This window comes from Schistocerca piceifrons, chromosome 1 (genome assembly GCF_021461385.2).
Source record: "Schistocerca piceifrons isolate TAMUIC-IGC-003096 chromosome 1, iqSchPice1.1, whole genome shotgun sequence".
Taxonomy (NCBI): Eukaryota; Metazoa; Arthropoda; class Insecta; order Orthoptera; family Acrididae; genus Schistocerca; species Schistocerca piceifrons.
Window position 1 is genome coordinate 1,228,486,459 of NC_060138.1, and position 7,288 is coordinate 1,228,493,746.

The window sequence follows — 7,288 nt, forward strand, 5'->3', positions numbered from 1 at the left end:
ACGATAAGTACGACACTTCCACAGAGACTATCTTACAACAAGACACACAGTTTAGCGCTACAGTACACGTATTTGAGTGATTAATTTTGTACTTAAAACATTTATTTTTAAAGATATTTGAAGTACAATGATACAAAGGTTTTCCGTGATACATTTCATTCCATTTCTGTAATCTGTAACACCTGAGGGTATAATTGCATTAACCTTCAGGGGGGTACACGCTTACTTTGTGTACCATGTGTTTGGCAAGCACAAGGAGCCCTAGCTAATATGGTATTTGCTTATACAACTTTACACATCGGTACCATATTTCTCTAACAGAGAATTACACAGCTATCTGATCATTTAACTGAGAGAGACAAATATTTATTTTACTACGTCAGTGACAGATATTTACGCAATTACACAGTTGGATAGCTTCACACTTATGAAACTGTATTTTGTCTGTACTTTGTGAACTGTTCATATTTTTTAGGAACCATTGTGATATTATGAGAGCTTTGAATGATATATTTGGTAAGGGAGCATGATTTTGAAGTACGTTTGAAAAGAGCAGAGAATTTTTTTTTAGGTTTTGACATTATTGCAGAAAGCTACGACGTTTTTTAGATTTGACTGAGGTGTTATGATGTTATTTTTACCCTCTTACGACTTCTATGGCTTCCCTGAACAAGCCGACGTTTCAGTTATCCACAACAGCAAGAATTTCAGTGGTAGGTTTCTCATGGCTCGTTCTCCGCCACGGCCGTTTTATCCATCTGTCCCAGTCTACAGCCCCGATTATGTTCAGTGTTCATGGAGTTGATCGATTGTCCAATGCTCCCAACGTAGTCCTTCCCACATGTGGGGGATATGAGATATGTTCCCGACGTTGTAAAACGCTTCCATTTGTCCTTTACCGACCAAGAGACATTCTTTGATCTTCTTGGTCCATTTTTAAATAATCTACATGCCGTGTTTGCGCAATATGCGGCCGACTACGTCTATCACTCTGGGGATGAATTGCAGAAAGGCCTTATACGACATTCCTTCCTCCGACCGAATTCATTATTCATCTTTTCTGGCTCTGGTGATGGTTTGATAGTCTGTCAAGGTATCGGTCCACTTGCGTCGTTTTTCGGTAGTGAAACGGCCTGCCAGCATACGCAAAATACTGTCGCTACATACAATTACAGGCAATGTAATGAAGGAATATGATATTATTTCAAAAGGATACATTTAACATCCTCAGAGAACAATATGTGGCACAACAGTGTCGTTCATCACTTTTAGTCTCTGTTTTCGTCGCTTGAATAATGCAGTAACAGTTACAAGTATTTTTCTACACGGAACACATGGACGCTTTGATGCGTCCGTAATGTCATGTGCTCTGTAGTATTTCCCTTTGTCAGATATGTGTTTCAGATTTTGATATCCCATTGTCCACAACATCAAAGTACGTAATGCTGCTTCTGTATCAAAGAAGCTACATCATGCCCGATGAAACTTCCATTTTGCAAAAGAATATGGAATCCAGATCTCAATCCACAGGATGTATTTTGTAACAGACTAGAGTCCCCGGACGAGTGATAGTTTCTTACATAGTGTTAACTCATAATGAAGTCTAGAACATTTATTCGCATTCATATTGCATCTGAACTCTTACTTGTGATAGGTGCTCATCCACTGAGGAAACTGGGAAGCCAATTGTTGACAACCCTAAGAAAAGGAGCAAACTTAAATACATTCTCTGGCTTCACTCCTTATTTTAACCATGGCCTTTGGTAAGACCTTCTATATCTGAAACGCACTGCAGTAGCAATGGGAGTAGTAACCTGGAAAAAGGAATTTTATTTCTAAGAGGAATTAAGTAAGATTAGACTAAGAAATGGAGACAGAAGAGCGAATTTTGGGACATGCTATAAAAGAGAAGATGAAATCTAACGGGAAAAGCTGCCTAGAACATTTGCAAAGAATGCCGGATTCGAGACCATCAGAACAAGACTTTAATTTTAAACCTTTAGTTACAAGATCAGTAGAAAGACCAAGTAAAAGATGGCTCGATACTTAGAAGACGGAACAGGATGACTGGATACTTAGAAGAAAGGATACTGATTAAAGTAAAGACCCATATTTTATTTAATAGCCGGCCGGTGTGGCCGAGCGGTTCTAGGCGCTTCAGTCTGGAACTGCGCGACCGCTAAGGTCGCAGGTTCGAATCCTGCCTCGGGCATGGATGTGTGTGATGTCCTTAGGTTATTTAGATTGAAGTAGTTCTAAGTTCTATGGGCTGATGACCTGAGATGTTAAGTCCCATAGTGCTCAGAGCCATTTGAACCACTGTTTAATAAGGCCTTTTAGAAATAGGCCAACTGCCTTGCCGCAATGGTAACGCCGGTTCCCGCCAGATTACCAAAGTTAAGCACTGTCGGGCTGCGCTAGCACTTGGATGGGTGACCATCCGGTCTGCCGAGCGCTGTTGGCAAGCGGGGTGCACTCAGCCCTTGTGAGCCAAACTGAGGAGCTACTTGACTGAGAAGTAGCGGCTCCGGTCTCTGAAACTGACATACGGCCGGGAGAGCAGTGAGCTGACCACATGCCCCTCCGTATCCGCATCCAGTGACGCCTGTGGTCTGAGGATGACACGGCGGCCGGTCGGTACCGTTGGGAGTCCATTATAGGATGGCTTGTCCCATTGGTTGCTTACATGCTGTTATGTTTCTCTGTATGCGATGGGAAATGCGCAGGTTATACTCATGAAAATATCGTGTCGACATGGAGATGTATACCGACCATCTGGAATTAACTAAAACTGTAAACGAAGAGCAGTTACCATAGGTTAGGGAACACATTGACTCTTTCTGAAGTTGTCTTAAGGATAAACATACGAGGGCAGTTCAATAAGTAATGCAACACATTTTTTTTCTCGGCCAATTTTGGTTGAAAAAACCGGAAATTTCTTGTGGAATATTTTCAAACATTCCCGCTTCGTCTCGTATAGTTTCATTGACTTCCGACAGGTGGCAGCGCTGTACGGAGCTGTTAAAATAGCGTCTGTAACGGATGTGCGTTGCAAACAACAGGCAGTGATCGAGTTTCTTTTGGCGGAAAACCAGGGCATCTCAGATATTCATAGGCGCTTGCAGAATGTCTACGGTGATCTGGCAGTGGACAAAAGCACGGTGAGTCGTTGGGCAAAGCGTGTGTCATCATCGCCGCAAGGTCAAGCAAGACTGTCTGATCTCCCGCGTGCGGGCCGGCCGTGCACAGCTGTGACTCCTGCAATGGCAGAGCGTGCGAACAGATTCGTTCGAGATGATCGACGGATCACCATCAAACAACTCTGTGCTCAACTTGACATCTCTGTTGGTAGTGCTGTCACAATTGTTCACCAGTTGGGATATTCAAAGGTTTGTTCCCGCTGGGTCCCTCGTTGTCTAACCCAACACCATAAAGAGCAAAGGAGAACCATCTGTGCGGAATTGCTTGCTTGTCATGTGGCTGAGGGTGACAATTTCTTGTCAAAGATTGTTACAGGCGATGAAACATGGGTTCATCACTTCGAACCTGAAACAAAACGGCAATAAATGGAGTGGCTCCACACCCACTCCCCTACCAAGAAAAAGTTTAAAGCCATACCCTCAGCCGGTAAAGTCATGGTTACAGTCTTCTGGGACGCTGAAGGGGTTATTCTGTTCGATGTCCTTCCCCATGGTCAAACGATCAACTCTGAAGTGTATTGTGCTACTCTTCAGAAACTGAAGAAACGACTTCAGCGTGTTTGTAGGCACAAAAATCTGAACGAACTTCTCCTTCTTCATGACAACGCAAGACCTCACACAAGTCTTCACACCCGAGAGGAGCTCACAAAACTTCAGTGGACTGTTCTTCCTCATGCACCCTACAGCCCCGATCTCGCACCGTCGGATTTCCATATGTTTGGCCCAATGAAGGACGCAATCCGTGGGAGGCACTACGCGGATGATGAAGAAGTTATTGATGCAGTACGACGTTGGCTCCGACATCGACCAGTGGAATGGTACCGTGCAGGCATACAGGCCCTCATTTCAAGGTGGCGTAAGGCCGTAGCATTGAATGGAGATTACGTTGAAAAATAGTGTTGTGTAGCTAAAAGATTGGGGAATAACCTGGTGTATTTCAATGCTGAATAAAACAACCCCTGTTTCAGAAAAAAAATGTGTTGCATTACTTATTGAACTGCCCTCGTACTTGCACCAATGGAAATTAATATACGAAGGTAGCCAGTACAGATGTTAAACTTGAGGGAGAGTCTGGGTGTCATTTAATTTAGCATCTCGAGTACATAATCGCACTAATATTGTTTTTAACGAGGGTGAAATGAAACTTTTGGAAAATGTTATTTCTTCTAATCTGCATGGTCCCAGTATGCAAGCCAGCCGCGGTGGCCGTGCGGTTCTAGGCGCTTCAGTCCGGAACCGCGAGCCTGCTACGTCGCAGGTTGGAACCCTGCCTTGGGCATGGTTGTGTGCGATGTCCTTATGTTAGTTAGGTTTAAGTCCCATAGTCCTCAGAGCCATATGAACCATTTTGAACCAGTATGTAATAGCGTATTAGTTCGTTAAGAGCACATACTATTGCGGCACTGGACGGTGCTACACTGACTACGGGTAATGTAATGGTGTAGCGGTTGAGATCAATAAAATAATCGAGGATGACCACTACTAACAAACAGTTTCAGGAGGGGGTAGTTGTGGGTGGGGGGGGGGGGGGCGGAGGGCGAGAGATCAAGGTATAGACCAGGAGAGATGGTGCTTATAAGTATAAAGAGAAAACTTTTGGATAACCAGGCTTTGATTATCCCGGCGGATAAAGGAAAGGCAGTCGTTGTTTTGGAGGAGTGGCAATATATTGAGAAAGTACATCAGCTTTTCACTAATAACTAGTTTGTCTTGTGTTGTACAAAAGTTACTACCAAGCAGAAAAATAAGCAATTGAAAAATGCATTGAAAGGTTAAAAGTCAGGTTCCTATGAAACCAAAAGCTCCAAAATTAAGGGCCGCTATTAACATTCACCTGATTAGGCCTCTAGTTGACACTATGTGGGATGGAGGGGAGTGGCGGCGATGGTTGGTGGGTGAGGGGCTGCAACACAGAGAAGGCCTTAGCCAGGTGTTTAAATGAACATTATGTTCATACTCGTAATTTACAGATTAGGGGAGACTTGGTTTTAAATCAACTTCGCTATCCATCCCCCAAGGCACATACATGGCTTCCATGAATATTGAAAGTATTTATTCGTAACTCCCTGTCAGTGAGGTTCAGCACATTATTGCTCATAATTCGCGTACACATAGTGGGCAAGTTACGAATGTGGTCAAGAACGCCTCAGGACTGCTTAGTTCGGCCTCAGAAAAACAACTTAACATTTGGGGATCACACCTTCACTCAAAGGCGATCAATACGAGACTGGAATAGAAGGGAGAACCGGTAGAGGTACTCAAGGTACCCTCCGCCACACACCGTCAGGTGGCATGGGGAGTATGGATGTAGATGTAGATGTAGATTTCCTCTGGCATACTGACTGGCGTGTAGTTTCACGACCAGGTTCGAATATGATGTCACGACCTCTTTTGCAATGTACAGTACTGTCACCATGTGGAGTAGATATGTGGATTAGATATTACTACTGCATCGAAGTGAATTGATGTGAGCTTGTCGAACATCGGAATAGAGTCTACAAAAACATCCAGGTCACTAAACAGTATTGTGAGGGGGATCGGCTGCAGTAAGATTTGCCTTCACGAGTTCGTGACCGTTTCGGACATCTCCAGGAACCCCTTCACCGAAGATCTAGTTATTTATGGGAGCTCTAGGCAACTGCTTACATATAAAACGGCGGCTTTACGGTCCATTCTAAACAGACTCCACAATGCTCCCCTCACGTCTTCGGTAAAAGACTTTGACCTGGCAGCTCTGTTATTGGATTCAGAGGCAGCGTAGGGATTTAAAAGGGTTACCCCATCCATAACGCCTTTCGTTCTGCGTCCTCCCTGCTCTATTTCTACGTCCATTAATTCCAATCCATCCCTGGCTAAAATACAGTAATCTCTGCCGCCATTACCAACGCTGCTACATATGTGTTTTTATATCCATTATATCTTCGCAAAGGACTTCTTGGTAAAAGAGAATATTGATATCGTTAGTTCTAACACAGTTCTCCAACATATTTATCTTCTTTTCAGTTTTAATCCCACGAATATTTAATGTTAAAACGTGAGCTGTCTTCTATTATCCGTATGATTAAAAGTTAATGTGCCACCACCTGTTCACGTCTTCAATTTTTTGACGGTTTGTGCGATTTGCGTATCTACCTTTCCTTTGTATTTTCGGTATTCTTTATACTTCATTCATCGTTTTTGTTATGTGACACATTAAAATACGGTTTGGGCTTGACCCGTGATGATTTTACGGTATTTTGAGGTTACAGCAAAGTGTCCTTAGCTAAGGCGTCACTGACAGTGAAAGTTATTTTGGAGTCCCTCTTTGCTTCCTTGTTTACTATAGATCTCGTCAGCTGTCGAAGCCTCGCTCAGCTGTTGTTGCGATGCAGCCTGTTGTGTTCCTCCGTCCCTCGGTTGCTGTTTACTTTCCTGAGTAGCACGGCTCAGGGAGTCGGTTATCTCTGGTGTGGGTTCAAATGGCTCTGAGCACTATGGGGCTTGAAACTTCCTGGCAGATTAAAACTGTGTGCCGGACCGAGACTCGAACTCGGGACCTTTGCATTTCGCGGGCAAGTGCTCTACCAACTGAGCTACCCAAGCACGACTCTGTAAAGTTTGGAAGGTAGGAGACGAGGTACAGGCAGAAGTAAAGCTGTGAGGACGGGGCGTGAGTCGTGCTTGGGTAGCTCAGTTGGTAGAGCACTTGCCCGCGGAAGGCAAAGGTCCCGAGTTCGAGTCTCGGTCCGGCACATAGTTTTAATCTGCCAGGAAGTTTCATATCAGCGCACACTCCGCTGCAGAGTTAAAATCTCATTCTGGAAACATCCCCCAAGCTGCGGCTAAGCCATGCCTCCCCAATATCCTTTCTTTCAGGAGTGCTAGTTCTACAAGGTTCGCAGGAGAGCTTCTGTAAAGTTTGGAAGGTAGGAGAAGAGGTACAGGCAGAAGTAAAGCTTCGAGGACGGGGCGTGAGTCGTGCTTGGGTGGCTCAGTTGATAGAGCACTTGCCCGCCGGAGGCAAAGGTCCCGAGTTCGAGTCTCGGTCGGGCACACAGTTTTAATCTGCCTGGAAGTTTCATATCAGCGCACACTCCGCTGCAGAGTGA

The 7,288-nt window shown here is 44.4% G+C and overlaps 1 non-coding gene across 1 annotated transcript; it reads left to right on the top strand.

Annotated features, from left to right (window-relative positions):
• The first annotated feature begins 6,857 nt into the window (after positions 1–6,857).
• On the top strand, positions 6,858–6,932 carry Trnap-cgg. The gene has a single exon. It is a non-coding gene; the product is annotated as a tRNA-Pro (tRNA).
• The last annotated feature ends 356 nt before the right edge of the window (positions 6,933–7,288 follow it).